The following is a 19,931-nucleotide window of genomic DNA, read 5'->3' as shown; positions in this document are numbered from 1 at the left end:
AATTCTAAAATAAAGATATGAAAGTACTCTAGACGATCATAATAGTTGATTATGAAAGTATTTGATCCGATTCTAAATATTAACAATTTAAAACATTTACGTTGCACCGATTCAATCCACGTTATTTGAATATTATAATTAAGAGACCATATTATAAAATTAAATTCAAGCCAACTACGAACAAATGATTTATACAATGTAATTGCCATTTTCGGGCTTATGAATGGTTTAGATATTCGCAAAATAAATCCAAAGATTTTGGACGCTTTCTTTGAAATGTGGTTAATGTGATGGTGATGGTATCCCAAGATTTCGAATTGTCTCGACGTTCATTTAAATTGTGTAATCAATTGAATAATTGAAAACAAAAACGGTTTGGCCAAAGTGAATAAGGAAGGAAAGAAAAGTATATAAATCAGCACAATCCATGTCCACCCAGATATTATGCACGCAAAATAGTACAACGGAATAACATATGAAACAAGATTAATGAAAAAAAGATGAATGTAACTGAGAAACATGAAGGAAATATAACAATAGAGAAACATGAAATAATATAGTAATAGAAAGCAAAGGTAAATGAAACACAAAGAAACAGGATACATAGTGAAACAAAAACACAGAAGAAAATCCAAATAAGTGAGAAGCAAAAAAAAAAAAAAAATAGAATTGAATCAATCGTTTTGAGGATTTAGAGTACGACTGTCATTACAAAAGGTAAAGGCAAGATGATCAGTCTTAGGCTTCAGGTGCCAATCCAGGGGCTGAGAAATATTTTAGCACAAAAACATATTTTAAAAAAAAAATCTAATATTTCAAGTCAGCCATATCGGGAATCGAACCCTAGACCTCTTGCGTGGTAGGCAAACGCGCTGACCACTACACCACGAGGCTGACATTATATCGGAGCTGGTGCTGGATAATAATAACAATAATTGGCCAGAGATTTTATTACTTAGGATTGTTCGTTTTTCATAATATTATATTTTCATTTCCATGGTATGCATAAATATTTTAATTTTATTTTTATTTCTGAATGTGAAAAAATAAGCAGGTAGTTGTGGTAGAGTAGGGAATAGAGGAATTAAGGATTGAACCTCGGACCGGTTTTCAGTCCCTTTGAAGCGTTAGTACATCCTGGATCAGTGGTGTAAGATTCGATTCATAAAACTGAACGGTTTATTTTTAGAATGGAATAAAAAAAATTATAATTGCAGGTTAAAGCAAAAACTTTCTTCCGCAAGTTACAAGATAATGTTAAATCAGACTAAAATCATAACAAAATTTGAATCTATTTGTAATGATTCAATACGATTTAAGACCTTTTGATGATTGCACTTGTAATAATATACCTTTACGTAACTTAAGTTCGATAAGAGGCACTTAAAGATGTCTCGAGTGCACACCTGTGGTATTATACCTTGATATAACACCGTATTGTAATGTTCTGCAGGTAGGAAAGTACTTGTACATAGATATTGAATATTATACTATGTACTTACGTAATGTGAGTGCCTTCATACTCACTTATGTGAACTTTATTAAAACCCGATCTGTCGCACGGAGACCTGAAACCATATTGCATAATTATATTCGTTCGACTCTAAAGTTTGCATGAAAATCATTAATCTTTTGAAAATGAAGTTCATTTATTATCATATTATATTACAAACACAAAATTATAATTTATACAAAGTTGCTTTGACTACCTAACTATGGTTATTTACCCCGTTCTAAGACGGTAAAAAAAAAACAGTAATCAATATATAGAAACAGTTCTAAAGATAGTGGACAAAGTGAAAAACAAAGTAAAAAATCGAGTTAAAACATGGTAAAAATTAAGTAAAAAAATGAAGCAAAAACATAGTAAAAACAAAGTTATAAATGTAGAGAAAACATAGTAAAAAACATTTAAAATATATAAATATGTAAATAAAAATACTTGAAAACTCAGTAAAATGCGAAATAAAAACAGAATATACCTACATAGCAAGAAACATATTTAATGACATAGTAAAAAATAAATGTTTGTTTATAACAAAAAGCATATTTAATAAAACATAGCAAAATACCAAGTAGAAAGAAAAAAAAAACATAGTAAAAAATAAGGTAAGAGATGTAATAAAATAAAATATGTAAACAAAACATTTTTTTTTTTAATAAAAAAAAATACGTAGTAAATAGTAAAAACAAATTAAAAATCATGAGGATCTTAAAATATTAAATCAGTTAAAAACTAAAAATATGTATCAACAATTTAAATTAAAACATGTGTTGGCCATCTAACAGCCATCATCAACCCCTCAAACTCTCTGGGACCAATTTCTCTGAGGAAAGTAGTCGGCAACCTCTTTAGCTTGTGGCACTTGCAACATTTCCATGGTTCTGGCATTATATTATATAGCTTTTGTCCTATGTAGGAGTACTGTCTCTGTGCTAAAGAAGTTCTAACCATTTGTCGGGAAATCAGATCGTTACTGGAACTCCGAGTCTCATACTGATAGGCAACTGATGGATGTATATCTCTGTCAATGTGAGTGACCACCACTGCTCTCAGCAAATATTGCTGTCTAATATCAAGCACTGCAAACTCCTTGAATAAAGAATCACACTGATATCTAAAAAGCTTTTTTAGAATTGTTCTTATCAATGATTTTTGTGTTTTTGCTGCCGGGTTCAACTTTGTCTTGGTACAGCTACCCCAAGCAATTACACCGAACGTCATGATAGAGTTTGGCAGTGCAAAGTAGAAAGATTTCAAGTCTATATAAGTTATTAAAAATGTTTTCGTAAAAGTTTGTGCTTTGTACATTGTTTCTCTTTTCCAATTATAATTCATTTCTCTAGAACTCCCCGATGTGGAAGCTGTAAATACGTCCGTGGTTCAATTCATAACATCCAATTTTATAACAACCTTGTTCTAGGGCCCTAGGGTCTTGTGTTATGTTCGTGTTGGAACAATATGATTCAATGTCATAAAAATGCAATTTTCACTAAAATGGCGCTATATAAATTATCGAACCATAATAATTATAATAATACAAATATCACGTTTATCATACTTTCAAAGTACCTATTAACAAAAACACAAGTAAATAAAAGGTAGAATTATAAAAGTAGAATATTTCTTAGGTAAAATAGCATAATAAATGTGGTATTTGGATAAAGAATAATATAAAATTTTGCCGTGCATATAAAATCGTAACAACTTCTTTAACATGGAAATTGCACGCATAAACGTATGTACGTAAGATTACACATAAACGCGCTTAGTTAACATTTATTACAGGTAGTAGGAATAGGAACCTAAACTCATAATTATTTTTTAGTACTGAGTGAAAGTATTGTCTTAATGTGATTGTTTTAATATACGTATTTAAACAACGAGTACCCTAAACTACTTTTAATATGATTCTTTCTCATTTAACTTAACTAAAAATTATTATGTTTAAATCTTATCCACCACATAACGCACACCGCATCTCAGGACATAATATTATGCAAGTCTCCTTGGCGGTGCCCACATGCAAAGGGAAACTGCTAGTTGTCGAGCGAGAAAAGCACCTTAAACGGGTTTTCTGTAATCTGGTAGTCTTGGCAGCTTTGTGCAGAAAAAGGTAATCTAGAATTACATTACATCCTTGGTTACAAAGGTTTACGAAGTGTGCAAGGAGAGTGATTTGCTAATGAATGTGCAAAAGTCGAACGTCATGGTCTTTGAAAGAAATGTAACTATGACTGAATGTAAGATTGTAGTAAATGGAGATAGTTTGAAACAGGTCGAAGAATTTGTATATCTGGGTAGTATGTTTACTAGAGATGGAAATATGGACAAGGATATTGAAATGAGGGTTAGTGCCGGTAACAGAGTTAATGGTGCCTTAAAGTCTGTCGTAGCAAATAAGTGTCTATCGCAAGAGGCTAAATTAGCAGTTCATAATGGAGTTCTGGTACCAACCCTAATGTATGGAAGCGAAGCATGGAGTTGGAAAAAAAGGGATGAAAGTAGACTGAATGCTGTTGAAATGCGATCCCTCAGGCGAATGTGCGGAAAAACAATGTATGATAGGTGCCCTAGTGTCTAAATTAGAGCAGAATGCAAGGCTGAGTTAAGCATTATCGACAAAATTAAGAAAGGTCTTTTGCGATGGTTCGGTCATGTGGAGCGAATGAATGATGAAAGAACGGCTAAAAAGATTTATGATGCGAATGTGTCCGGTTGTAGAAGTCGAGGAAGGCCGAGAAAGACATGGCATGATCAAGTACAACAAATTCTTGAAAGTGGTCATGTGAAATGTCGGAATAATCGACGTGCGTGCATGAGAAGATGTATGAATGTGAAGGAAGCAAAGGAAGTGTGCCAGGACAGAGTGGTGTGGCGTTCTATCCTCTCTGCTTTGTTAGTTAGTAGTTAGTTAGTTAGTTAGTTAGAATTACATGAAAATAAAATAAGTTTGAAATTTTGCAGTTCGTTTTAATAAAACATTAGGGTAAGCTATCTACTAAAATATTTTCAGCTCCCAATAAAATGTCTCTCTGTATTGTTATTATACGTTTTTAAAAAGGAACGTCAAACCTTAAAAACCGTTTTAATATTGTAAATTTCTACTGCAACTATTGAAAATAACCGTTAATAACCGAGTAAGTACTGTGAAGTAAATACTATCCATTGACAATAGGCTGCGGGTTGTCCACCGAGAGTGTTTGTCCCATATTATGTAGTGTAGAATATTATGTGAATGCTCACCATATAATTGTTATTATGTATTGTGTGTGTGCACTTTGTAGGGACAATGTACCGTTCACTCAGCTCGGGAGACCAGCGGGCGACTGAGCATGCGCTGAACCGTGGCCAGAGTTATCTGTGGTGATCTGCTAAAGAATTAATACAACAGAGGACACCTGCAAAAGCAGTATTTTTCACAAAATTAAAAATTAATAATTATGCTTAAAATTTTTAAAGATTGCGTAAAAAACAAAAAAACCTTCGATTCGCCATGAAAATAAATTCGGAACTGTGTTCCACAACTTATTCTTTTCGAAAATATGAATGACGTTTTTCAATGGAACAACCCTAACCTGGATATACTTTTGATGTTACTTAAGATGTAATATACGAAACATTGATATCATAAATAACTAGAATAAACACCTTATTTTGTCAATCTCTATTGATTTTTAAAATGAACTGATTTTTTACGTTTATTCTTTTTTACGCCTGCTTACTGGACGTGGACTTGACTTGGGAGTTAGTAGGCTACAAAGAGGCGTGGATTCTGTTTGAGGATACGAATGACTGATTTGCTCCAAAAAGGTGGCGGGCATGGAATGATGATGATGATACCTATGCTTTTTAGCAATGAAAAAATAAATTGTTAAATTTAAAACCGTTTACAGACATTTCATTCCCTAGATTCACAAAATACATTCTTAGGTGTAAACTGATGATAAATCGGCAGTCATGATTTCAAAAAAAAAAATTGTTATTGTAGATCGCTATGAGTTATCGCGTGTTATTTGCGTAGATACCTCAGTACTATTGAGCATTTTTTTAGTATGGAATTTATTTTTCTAAAGCGTTCACGGTTGTTTTATTACTTAGCACTTCGATGGGTGTATAATGATGAGAATTAATTCAGCGGTCGTGTTATTCGTTCTTAATTTAATGATGATACCGTTGTTTCGCCTTTGGTTCGCCTTTGGCGGGAAGCAGTCTCGTTATCCGATAGAGAGTATTTAGATCAGCCCCCAGCGTGATTGGGAGATTACAACAAACGCATTTATTACCTAGGTAACTATTGTTACGTCACAGCTGTGAGCGCCACGCAACCTTGGCAGTGACCTCCGCGCGGAATGGAGATGCACTACGGCAATTATTTCTCATTTTATTAGCATGCGAAATTTATCAGCGTAGGATTTAAAATGCTATTGCTTTATTTTTAGTAGTGCTTTGTGTTGTTTGACATTGCTTTAATAAATGTATTACGGAAATTCGAATTTTGGAATAGTATGAAAATCTGTATAATTTGAAATGAAATTGAAAATGTTTAAAAAAAAACAATTATACAAATGTACAAGTACAGAAAATAGGATTTAACTTTAAATGTAACTGTGATAACTGTTCATTGTAATTCGGACCCTGAATGCTCTTAAAATCTAAGTTATGGACAATTCTCATTGATTTTTTAAAATAGCTAATAAATTAATAAAAAAACACGAGATTGACGGTATTATTCTTAATCAAATCTGTAGAGAAAAAAGGGAGATACAGGATAATTGAACTCTAGCCTTTTAGATAAAGTGAACAACCAGCAATTCGTGACGTCATCGGATGCTGGATGAGGTCAACGAAATACACCAATACGCGAAAAACCTACTTTTTCATATACCCAAGAACTTGATTATTGCAAAAAAATATTATTGGGCAGTCTGTTTTCAATTTATATCTTTGACATAGTCATTATTAAGATAAAAGCATCACTCGTAGACTCTTCTGACTAAATTTATTGCCAACTAACGAAAATCTTGCTTTTAAGATAGCAAATTTTGTAAATGAAAATAATGAATGATGTGATTGAAAAATCCTTTATATGTGCAGTGTGTAAAATTTGATATTCCTATTGAGTGAAACCCTATTCACGTATTGGAAATAGTCATAAGCAAGTAACTATTTTTAGCAGTTCTCAAAACTGTTACACATTTGTATATAATTCACAATGCTAATGCTAATTTTGCCATCACTCCCTACCCTCCGGTCAAGAGTCGAAAGCCGTTATACCCGAATATATATCATCCTCATACATTGTATTGAGAGTGAAATAGTAAAAAGAGGTTTTATTTATTGCTCCGTGTAAATAATATAGGTACGCCTGTTAAGCGGTGCCTTTTTACTTGTTTTAAAGTTATCGAGAGTATTCACGACTAATTTATCGCGGATGGTGGTTGCATCCGCAAACTGGAATTTAAAACAAGATACAAGCTAAGAGGAGAGTCCTTGTTTACACGTAAAAAAAATTTGCAATGCTCTTTTTCGACAATCTCGCTAGTTTCGAAAAGCTGGTAGCAACAACAACAGTTTAGGGTAACAGAGAGAGACGATAGTCTCCTAAAAAATGTACCCACCAAATAAAGGAATTGACTGGGTCCATAAATAACCCTGCTCTCGACTTTCGACTTGGCCCAGAATTGGAAGAAATGGAGTCGTATCATACACCTAGTGTCAGACATTCTCGGAGACAAGTTCTTTCAGGATTGAGTACGGCGGTAAATAAAAATATGGGTTTTTTTAAACTAATTTTTATTGAATAAGGGAGTTCAGTGTCTTTTTTTATTTGTTAATAGAATACTAAACTAACCCAAATAATTTTATTTTTATATATCGTATTATCAGCGCTATGATTTTTTAAAGTTTTGTATTCCTGAAATAACTCCGCGTGTGGTGTCAGAGGTTGTTCTATGACAGTTCTTCCGATTGGTTCGTTTACGGCGACCAAACCGGATATCCTTCAAAGCTCTCATATCATCGGATGGTTCATATGAACCAGTGACGTAATTCAAAGAAGTGCGTTTTTATTAAAATATTTATTATTATTTTTTTCGTATATTTTTAATAAAATTTACCGTACAATTTAATGCTATAATTTTTACTGCGCGCAAGAAAACATTTTTTGTATCCAATTTCCCGTTGGGCTGAAGTTCCTTATTATGATCTTAAAGCTAAATTACTTAAATTCCGATATCCTTTACCTCATAAGTAAATGAAATAAATTACGTTTTTTGACTGAAACATTTTAATGGATGATATGTAAAACTATTTTGCGAATGCAGTTTTTAAGTCTAAGCTTGTAAATTCTCATTTTTTTTCAAGTTTTTCTTTTAAGATGATATAAATATGACATTTTATTTACTTATAAGCGTATGTACATACAAACTTTGCAGACTCTATATATCGCAGAATTTCAATCAGGGGTCAACATTTTGATCAGTTGACATACTGTAAAATATAATTTTTGGAATATCCACGGAATTATGAATTTAGAGACTCATTCCTTAAGTATAAATTATAAGCTCGCGTATGCCAACAAAACCACTTATTTTCTAGCCAGATTCCGCTTTGGAATGTTCCAGGTTAGTACGGAGAAAACTTGGTGTAATTCCGCCTGCTTTCAGCTAAGGATTATAATATACTGGGAAAAGATGCTGTTACACTTAACCGGTCCAGAGTAAATCTTTAAAGGTTGCACTGAACTAATATAATATATTATCCCTATCAAGGTTCTTCCAGGATGTATTCCGCTTCAAAGACAAAATGTTCGTGTATGTATAACCCACGGGAAGGAGTAAATTATATTGCGTGCATAAGAACATGAATGAATGAAAACGTTTCATGCGTACTCAATATTAATATCGAATAAATATCGTCTCGGTGATAAAATGACTAAAGTGAAAAGTTCTAATACATAAATATTTTGTAACAAACTTTTCCGTTTTTATTTGGAATTCTGAAGCGCTTACGGCAATAAATACTTCGTAATGGTTTTATTAACCCGGTTAAATAAATGTCAGTGCTTAAACGGAGAAGCTAATTTTCGTTAGCAAAATATTGTTTATGTATTATTTAAAAAAAAAATCAAGTACATAATTAACAGAACTTTGGCGGGTCTATTTCTAAATGCAATATTTTCCAGCCAATTAGACACTTAAGTGGTTAAAACAAAATAATAAACAAATACATGTAAAATGTTAAACAACAAAGTAAAAATTGTTTTTGATATTAAATTTTTAAAAAAATGCGAGTATATTTTTTTTTAAATTAGGTAAAAAAAAAAATATGTATATAAATATCGTGGGTATACTGGCAAATGCTTTAACTCTCAAATCCCCGTTTTAAGAAATCAAGCATTTAAGTTTGGTTCCAATTTTACTCTTTTATATATTACTTAAATATAGTAAGATGTTAATTGCTCATTTAAGAACATGTTTTTTATTTTTCCGTTTTTAAATTTTATATTAAGTAAATATTAATTTATTTAAAGCTTTTAGCCTGAATAAAATACCGGGTATACGGCTTAACCTAAAATTTATTTTTAAAACTACAGATATATGAAAATTAATATGACTTAGTGTATTTTGCCAGTTTGTAGAGCGTTAAAAACTTTACAAAACTGCATCATTAAGTCAAATCTGCATATAGAGTTAACTTTTTTTGCCAGTATACCCACGATATAAACCATATATGTATTATATTTTCTTTACCAACTTTATACAAGTTGAGGAAACCTGTTATTGGTTCTGATTTTATACAAATTATATGTATGTTAAACTGTTGGTTTCCCAAATAAAATAAAATTAAAATAAACTTTATTCAACATTAATTTGCTAAATATGTACTATATTTATATGGCATAAATAAGCATAATTAAGAAAACTTATTACATAAAAAACGAAATATTCTGAAGACTTAAAAAATAATTTTATTCCATTATTCTTTACTTCTGATTTCAATATTTCTAGTAAATAATAAAAAAAAACACCATGTCTTCATTCAGCCTAATCAGCACCTAAGTATTGTTCTGTAATTATTTTGGTTTAGTTTATAATTACCCTTGATAATGGGTGTAAACGAAAAGCGGACAGTAGCGAAAAAACGAATTTAATTCAACAATATTTTGAGTTTGTCCAAATTTTTGTGGACAAGGGCTGGATTCAACTCCCTAGGGAGCTGTTAACATTAAAATATTACAACAGAGATGAAGAACATTTAAGAGAAGGTAATATAGAAGTCTAGGAATCTACAGGGCTTATGACCTGTAATTGGCTGGTTTAAGTGGCCACTTTACACACTGTGTAACATTCACCATTCTGCCCATATTTGAAGACTATATTTCTTCATTTCTTTTATCTGTTGATGTTTGTGAAGTTAAAGAGCTCAAAACCTTTATTTAGCAGGTGAAATTCATCTAATGGAATAATTTCACCTACATACAAGGCAATGCCTGAAAATTTTATTTTTTCAAATTCTATACTTCTTCATGGACCAGATGGCAAAGTATAGAATTTGAAAAAATTAAATTTTCATCGTTGCTGAGTATGTAGGTGAAATAATTCAAATAGAGGAATCTCACCCGCATAAAGGTTTCAGCTCTTTGACTTCACAAACATCAACAGATGAAAGAATTTAATTAAGTTTTGTAAAAGGTTGGAAATATTTGAAGAAAGGAAAGGAACACGGAAACGCACCTACCTTTGATACGATGAGGATGTTCTTCAATGTAGGGCACTGGATGATGAAATTTATTATAAATTATGTAACGATTTATGATAACTTTTACAACGACGCGCGATGAATCCAAGAATTTTTATGCAATATTTTGTATTGTCAACATGTTGTTTTTTTTGTTCCAAACACAAATGTTCTAATTTTGTATTTCGTGTATCTTGATTTAAGGTAGGTACGGTAATGATGGGTCAAGGAAAGGATGGGAAAGAAAGGTAGTCGGTCAGGAATAATATCGATAAATGCTGTTATTTATAAAACAATGGGTAATTCTGATTATCCGGAACTTATTGTGTTCTTATTAATATTAAAATCGTGTGTGGCATAAATATAAAGTTTTATATACTTAAAGTAATAATCTATGGAGGAGCCCAAATGTAGGAAAACTATTCTATGACTATTGGGTATTAAGTTAGCAGTTCACAGTTCGCAGCAAAACAATGGGCCGTACTCAGGTCGAGAATTGCCAAATGAACATTAATTTGCATTGTAAATACTTTTAAATATGTACCTATGTATTTATTATTGCAGGGTTATTCCAATTTATTTTTCCATAATTCGCCTATATTTGTTTTTATAAAACTGAAAATACACGTGTGTGTGTTTTTTTGATATTTATTTATTCATTTTATTCACAATATACTTATGTTACATTTACACATAGAGACATAAATCCCAGCTCCATGGAACCAAAGTCCTGTGTTGAGTTTGTTTGTTTGTCCGTCACATCTCCGAAACAGCGAGTCGTAGCGACCTGAAATTTAGACACGTCATTTAAGATGCGATTTCAAGGTTAAACGTTGCTATTTTCAAGTAAAATTTTAATCGACCTCAACTCGATAAAAACTCAAACTTTATATGGATGCCTAGTGCGGCCCCGACATATTGCCCGTAATCAACTGTCCATATCAACAGTAAACATACTTTAATTCACAAATTTATCCCCTCAATTGAGAAAAAATAGTATCTGAAGTAATTATGTTGATATAAGGAAAGTTTTTAAACAATATAATACACGTGTCTGGACAATAAATGCTAAAACACAATAAATCATGGGAAAATATTCGGAATCAATTACCTGCAAAAACTGTCTCCTTTAACACCTTTGACGCTCCTACTGCTGTAACCAAACATACTGCAATTCACCATAGTCGATTTTCATTTATTATAACGTAAATATTAAAGTTATTTACAAAGTCAAGCACAGCTACAAAAGCATCCAATAGAATCGTTATGTGTATGTTGTCAAGCAAAACAAAATGGCCACCAATTGGTTGCTAACTAACAAACCAACATCGCTTGCGTTCTATGAAACATAGTGATAGGGCTTCTCTTTACGTTGACGCATTATTACTCTGTGGTTATTTGTATTTTTTGTAATATATTGTTTAATCGAAGAAAGTAAAATAAGATAGGAAGGAACTTACCAAACAATTTAATTATTTAATTCTCAGAATATAGATATGACGTTGAAAACAAATTATCCATTTAAGGCATAAACCTATAGCGTGTAACACATCGTATCCAATGAACCTGCGTACTTACATATTTTATTTATAATTCTTGACGTTCGAGTGAAACCCACGTTAACTGCGAGAAGAACAAAAGACTTTTCCGGTGTGTGCGTACATTTATGAATGTCACGCGTAATTTGCAGCAATTTTATTCTTCTAGTAATGCAAAGACACCGGTTTCTAACGTTTTAATAATGTTTATAAATTCATTTCTTGGAAAACTTGATTTCTTTTCTAATCATGGCGATTACAAAGATTTCAACGTTGTCAAAAAGCATACTACACAACTCAAATACTTAAAGATATATACAGAACAATACAGGGTGTTCATTAAACCCTGTCACATCCGAAACCACGATGATACGTATGAGCAAGAAGACATATTGGTACATTAAAAAAAATTTTTAGAACGAATAAAATAAAAAATAAAAAAATATTTAAAAAAGCAAATGGTTAATTACTTCTGCAGGGGTGAAACGAAGAGGGGGAAATGGGAGTCTGATACTACGCCGCACTCCCCTTACTTCTCCCCTGCAGAAGAGGGCAACCATTTGTTTTTTTTAATATTTTATTTAAAAAAAATAATCTTTGTTCTAAATATTTTTTTAAATATGCTAATATGTCTTTTTGCCCATACTGATCATCGTGGTTTCGGATGTGACAGGGTTTATAGAACACCCTGTTTATAAGACATAACACAGTATGTACACTAAAAAAAAATAGCTTGTATTCTTATTTAAAATATTACATTTTTTTCTTAATATGAAAATCTCACTGAACACAACTTGTGTCGAGGCATTAATTAACATTCTTAATTTTATTATTCTTGTAATAATAATGTAAATAAACAAACGTTATCAAGCATATCACTCTGTCTTTGCATACAAACCTCGCTTCCTCTACATTCATAAATTTTCTCGAATTATTACGAATTTTGACATTACGTATTCGTTAAATTTGGTCATGTTATATCTTTCTCGGTATTCCCTTTTTTCTCTATCCATCAACATTTGCATTATAAATTCTTATAGCCATTCATTCGCCGCTGCACATATCGAAACTAACTCAGTACTCCTTTCTTCACTTTGTCGATAATGTTAGTTTCAGTATTACAATGTAATGTACGAAATTGACATTTGTGCACCTATCATACATAGTTATCTAAATAAAATATGCAAGTAATAAATAATAATATAACTGTCTATAGAACTCGTCAATCTGTACTCTTCAACATTCCTAACTCAATGACTAATTATTTGAAAAATAACACTCTTCGAAGAATACAGATTACCTATAATGACAGTTTTAGTGACATCGACATATTACATTGTAAATACCATATTTTTATCAGATCTGTTTACAAAGACATTTTAAATTTATCTCCTGCTTGACTTTTAACTTTTAATTTTATCCTTCAATTTAACTTTTTAGTTTTAATTCTTAATTTTAACTTTTAATTTAAACTTTTAACATTATTTTTGAATTAATATTTTAATTTTAACTTTTACTTTTAATTTTAATTTTAATTTTAACTTTTGATTTCAAATCTTCATTTATACTTATTCAACTGTACATCTACTACCTGCATCTAATGAATTATTGTTGGTTGTGAATTTTTACAAAGAAATATAAATGTTCATGGAAGCAGAGAGAGAGGGAGCAAAGTAAAGTTGGAGCTATACAATGTCTTATCCCTTTTATGTACTTTTTATTTAATATTCAGATTTTTACTTTTTTAGAATTCAATTATTTCCCCCCTCTCCTCCTTCATTCATAATAAATTAGTGCGAAATCTGTTATTGGTCTTACTTTTTAAATTCTTCTTTTGTACCTTGTTTTATGTAAAGACTGTATGATTTCCTTAATTAATAGATATATAAATAAATAACAATCTTTTGAGTATATTCAGATGTTTGAATACTGGCTGGATTTCCTCCCTAAGAGTCCCTAATAGATCTAAATGTCTTGCAACAAAGAGGGAAAACATTTGTGAGAAGGGAATATGGAAGTCAACCAATGATAGGTCATAAGTCCTGTAAATGCCTAGACTTCCATAGAACCTTCGCAAACATGTTTTCCCTCTCTGTTGCAACAAATATAGATCGAAGTAACTCCCTAGGGAGAAAATCCAGCCAGTCTCCAAACATTTGGACATATTAAAACATTGTTGAATTGGACAACTGGTAAAAAAGTACAACAATTGGAAAATCGTTTTCAGGCGTTGCCTAGTAGGTGAATTGGTTCAGCCGGATGAATCTCACCCGTCACCATGATAAAAGGTTTTAGCTCTTTTACTTAAAAAAAGTCAACGATCGAATAGCTGAGAAACTGTGGATGTTTAAGCATAGGCAGAATGGTGAATGTTACACAGTGTGTAAAGTGGCCACTTAAACTAGCCAATGACAGATCATAAGCCCAATTAATGTCTAGACTTCCATATTCCCTTCTAAAAAATATTTTATCTCTCTGTTGCATAGATATAATAATATATGCTGGATGTATAAACTATTTTTAATGCTCATTTATTTTCTACATTTCTATAGTTTTTCATAGTAAAAAAAATACATGACAGATTCAATGATTTACGCTATATGTTAGAAATATATTATATATTTGTATTATTCAACTTCTAAGTGCCTAACATTTCTTAATTGTTAAATTGCTTTTTTTATACCGATAGTGTACTTAATTAATAACTTACACCACTGTGGAAAATTTATATAGACTGTTTTCACAATGTTCGTTTATACGTATTCTTATTTTCTGTATACAAAGTACGTAAAAACTGTTGTTTATTTCCTAAATAAAAATAAATAAATAAATTATGCTGAAGGTATTTGTTTACGTGAGTAAATTTTAAAAATGGAGACGAATGTCTTATTTCCATCTATATCACCTGATAAATCTATAGGTATTGCCTGAAACCTAAGATAATCAGTCTTAGGCTTTAGGTGCCAGTCTAGGAAAAATAAAATGTTGCAGTGTTGAAATAACCCTTGAAACCACCCGGCCAGGAATCGAACCCAGACCTCAAGAATGGTACGAAAACCAGCCAACCACTACACAACCAGGCGGACTTATCTTCACTTAATTTCTTTTTACAGGATTTTCATCTTTTAGCCGTCGATTCCTGCTACTGGGTGAAATCATTTTACGGAATAATAATTTGATACTGATTCTTAACCCTTTGAGACCTTAAGTCATTCTGTACTGCAAAAAATATTTAAAAAAATTAATACATGGAATTAAAAAAAACAACTGATTTGTTTTATGATTTTAAATAGACTGAAGACTAACTAACATAAGAGTTAACAAAAATCGACTCTTAAGTAAACAATGTAAAAATACTATCTACAACTTTATACGTTTATGATTTATATCATCAATTAAGATTTTTTTTTTCCATTTTTAAAGTAATAAAGGTCTATAAAATACAGTCCAGTAAAAAAAATGCTTATTATCAGTAGCATAAAAAGTACTTTTAAATTTGTAATTTTAAATTTCAGCAAAAACGGTGATTCCATTGGCCACGCCTCTAATACGTCACGATTCATGTTTATTTCTTTGTGGCTATTGAAATTTGTGTAGAACAATATTACAAATCTTGCCGTCACAACAACCATGGCCAAACACGTCGCGTTTTTCTACGAACGTATTTTAATTGAATTTCTTTTTTATATTTATGTATGAAATCATTTATCCACAATATCCATTTGAAAATACAAATAATTATTCTAAATCCATTTTATATATTTTTACCGGTATTCGTAGTATGTGATATTTCCTTATTGTAGTGCTTTCGTACTGATGATTATGCTGACATGGTATAATAGTCTTACCGAGTTGAATGGTTTAAACCCGCACTGTGACGTCGGATGTCCTGTAAGACATCAGACCCTCAATTTAAAATTTTAATACCATAAATTGAGACGGAAATAATGCAAAAGCAGTACTTATACAGGAATCTGTAATAATGAGATTTTTTAATGTATTTATCATGTACAAAGTACCTAATTAAAATGCAAAAAAATAATCAAGGTTTGCAGTCGGAAGTAAAATATGTACTTGTTAGTAATTAAATTTATAGTGCAAAGCATTAGATACCTTAGTATTCGTATTTTTTGTAACGTTTTAGATAAGATAAATTTAACATTCAAACTATGCATACAAATATTTAATTCTCCGTTAGGATTTAAATGAACGAATTCGTTTCCCTCGCATCACATACATTTATAATATATTTACATATTTGTAATTACTAAGTAGCATTATAAATAGTTTCAAAGTACTAACGATACCCGATTTTACTCAAGGAATTTCGCTTTTCAAGCAAACATATAATGCAGATATTCTTATTCTTAGTGGTAAGGGTCTGTGCCATGCAAGCTCTTGACGTCACTGCGACCTGTGAAGATCTATTGTGACGGGTCCCCGTGAATAGTTCTCGCCCTCCAAGCCCAGGTCTAATAAAAGCCTGGCTATTGTGTGGAAGGCGAGAATTAACCGTAAAGTATCGGGCTATTAGGGAGAGGGCGAGTTCTTTAACATCCTCAGGTTTAACCAGTGGTCCCCCGAGAATAAGGCTCCTTTTATGATGTAAAGCATCACATTCACGTGCATAAGTGTTTCCTCATCTGCACTGCAAAACCTACATCTAGAAGTTTCGGAAAGGTTCATTCTAGCAAGGTGTTCGTTCAATCTGCAGTCTCCTGGGCGGGCTCTAGTGATAACCCTCACTTGATTTCGGCTGAGCTTTATTAGGTCAAAAGCAAAACTTTGCGAGTACCCTTTTATCAGTTCCTTCGCATTTATTTATTTATTATGGATAACTTATACAGCGCCATTTTCGTAATAAAATACCCCAAGGGCGCTTTACATGGTGATTCTATTGTAAAATTAATTTAATTGAAGCTTTTAAATTTGTAATTTAATTAAAATAATTTATTTTGTTGTCACGTGCTACGGATTTATTCAAATGATTTAGAGAAGAAGTGGGTTTTAAGTTTTTTCCGAAACATCACTTCATTTTCACAGCCTCGCACCTCTGCTGGGAGAGCATTCCATGCCATAGGGCTGCGACCGCAAATGCGCGTTCACTAAATTTAGTGCGCCGTTTGCGTAGAGGTATAATAACTTTTCCTCTCGCCGTAGATGTTGCTGATCTAAGCGTGAGACGCCTGTCAGCTAGTTCATCTGGAATGCATAGTTCCCTTAGATATTCCGGAGCCGAGTTGTGCAGTGACTTATACATAAGCCAACAGAGTTTGTATTCGACTCTCTGTGGAAAACGTAGCCAGTGTAGTTTCCGAAGTAGTGGAGTGATATGACTGAACTTAGAGATTCCGAAAATAAGTCTCGCTGCGGCATTCAATACAGATTGTAGGCGAGTCATTTTGTTCATTGGTAGTTCGCATGGTGCTGACGAGGTACTTTTTGCTAGATCATTACGCTCAGCTTCAAGCTCAAGTAGGAAAGCCTAAGCTCGGCTTATAATGCAGGAAACTAAACAGTTTAAAAAAGACAAATATGTCAGTAGGAATGAAGGATACTACTTTTCGATAGACGTCTCAACCAAGACTAAAGAAATTTCTGGTTATATTGAAATCTAGACATTTATAGAATTTACGACCCGTCATTAGCTGGTTCAAGATCACTTTACCAATCACATACCGCGCACCGCATCTTAAGAATTAAGTGTCTTTGACGGTGCCCACATACAAAGAAAAATAAGGAAGTTCAGTGTGTTTTAAAAAACATTTGTCAAGCCTACCAAACTAAATTTTAAAAAATATTTTCGTGCATCGTATTATCAGCGCAATGATTTTTTAAAGTTTTGTGATTTTCCACACTAGAATATTTTATAGTCCCTGGACTGGTATCTGAAGCGTATGACAGATCATCTTACCTACAAGTAACATAAACAATCTATAAACACTGCAATTGGTGAACCAATTCAGTGCCCTATACACCATTAGGTGCGAAAACGGAATGATGATGAAGAAAACTTTTTTATCGAATTTCCCGTTGGACTGAACTTCCAAATTGTTCATCGCTGAACGAGAAAAGCTACCTGAGGGAGCTCTCTGTAATTTGGTAGCCTCGGCATCTTCGTATTGAAAGAAGGTTATCCAGAAGTAGACTATAGGTACTGTATTGAATTGATGGAAAGAGGAATGTGAATTCTTCACTCACTTGACTTTTTATACTGAGTAACATTTACCATTTTACATATTTGTGATTTTCACTTCCACACAATTTTAAGAAGTTGTCTTGTCAAAGCAGGGGTGATATTCCAAACGCTCCCTCGGCCGTAGAAAAAAGCTTTAATAGCGCGTATTTTGTATGTAAATACGCGAGATAAAAGTGATTTCTACGGCCGTGACAGCCGTTCAGAATAGCACCACATGCGTTTTTTCACATTATTAGGCGACATCTGTTTCTTATTGGTTTTATTTTTTCTTTATTTACGCGATCGAACATTTTTTCGAATTATACTGTTTACCGCTCTAGACTACGTTAAAAGAAGGACAACATTTTTTTTTCCATAATGAATTATTTTTGAATTTATTAATCGTTTCTTTTAAACCAAGAAGTTAATATTTTATTAATGGCAAAATGTTTGTAAACGAATTTCTTTTTTTTTCCACTTCCTCTTCTAAGTGGAGCATCTGGGGACATAACTAGACGCCCCTAGGAGACCCTATCACTAGCCAGCACTCTCTCCTCCTCCTACGTCAATCTCGCGTCCCTTAGTTTCGCCGAACAAGCCGAATGATCGTCATCAACGGCCTTTCAGGATGGCGTGGCGTGGCGTAAGTCCGCAGGTGTTAAAAAATCAACTAAGGCTTCAATACTAATACTTGAGTAAAACTTTCTTAGAATTTCTACGTACCGTTGAAAGAAGTTTCAAATAAGATCCGCCATATGCTATGTATTTTGTTGGAGGAATTTTACTTAACAGGCAAACACGTAAGAAAGGTAATTTTATAGAAAAGAAATGCAAATAGTAACTAACCCATGTATAATAAATACCCATATATAAATAAATCTATACACAAGGCTAGTGGTAAAGTATGTACTTAAAATATTATTAATCACATGCAAGTAAACATTTTTTGCATCTGATCACGTGTATAAAACAGGTTAATTGATATTCTGTCGCAATATAAATATTATTTAATAAGATTTGTTTATACATATTGCGTATTATTTGTTTAATAAAGCAGAATATTGAGGATATGAGATCTTGGCAAAATCTATAATAAAATGAGTACATAAATATTATTTTGAATAGCAGACGGTCAAATATTTGTGGATTCCTTTATACAGTACTTTGTTATCATGATTATTGAAACAGAAAAAAGGCCACGTAAGTCTTATACAAAAAAACTAAATAATAATAAGTTATTAATTATATTTAAAAATCAACTTTTTAACTAATGTTAGTAAATATCAGTATATGTATAACCACTTACCGACTCTTTAATTATTACAATGTTTCGGTGGTTTTTCTTCAGATCTCTTACTCCACTCCACTCAGTCTTCAGCGATCCTCTACAGCTGTTTACAGGAGGTACATTGTATATCGTGACTCATTTGCTCCAGATACTGTCGGCCTGGACGCCCTCTGCCAGTCGATCCCTTAAGCATTCCCTCATGTGCAGGAGATTTTCATGTCGCAGGCCTTTTCGATATGATGTTTGGCAGGTGCCTGGTTTTTCGATCCAGCTGAGAATCTCGTCATATGTAATATGGTCTCTCCAGGAATTTATAAAGTACAAAGTGTTTCGAAATGTGTATATATTATATTTGTTTGATTATTGATATTAATATTAAAGATGAAACGGATATTCGGTAACTATTCGGCATCTGGACTGATTTGATAATCCGGTCGGATACCGGATAGTAGCTCAATATCCGGGGGATACCTAACATTTATAACATAACATTTTTATGAAATCCATTGATCCACCAAATTGAATTATTAATCTCGACCGTATGTGGGGAAAAAAAAGTAACCCTCATTATTTGAAAAATTTAATGGTTTTTTTTTTGCATAAAACCGTTTGTCAGTGTTCAGTATACACTGTACCGTACATTCACGTGAACTGGATCGCTGTACACGTGCAAACCACGAGCCC

General features: G+C 32.3%; 1 long non-coding RNA gene across 1 annotated transcript in view; it reads left to right on the top strand.

Moving 5' to 3' along the window:
- The window catches only part of LOC148284841 (uncharacterized), a 59,632-nt gene extending 40,084 nt beyond the window's left edge, over positions 1 to 19,548 (top strand). Inside the window, exon 2 of the long non-coding RNA XR_015823701.1 lies at positions 19,308 to 19,548. This is a non-coding gene — a long non-coding RNA (uncharacterized LOC148284841). The remainder of the gene's footprint in view (positions 1 to 19,307) is intronic.
- The last annotated feature ends 383 nt before the right edge of the window (positions 19,549 to 19,931 follow it).

Source organism: Micrasema longulum, unplaced genomic scaffold, assembly GCF_059751315.1.
Source record: "Micrasema longulum isolate JH-2025_06_02 unplaced genomic scaffold, ASM5975131v1 h1tg000084l, whole genome shotgun sequence".
Classification (NCBI taxonomy): Eukaryota; Metazoa; Arthropoda; class Insecta; order Trichoptera; family Brachycentridae; genus Micrasema; species Micrasema longulum.
Note: the sequence above shows the minus strand (reverse complement) of the source record. Positions and strands in the feature narration are given on the sequence as shown.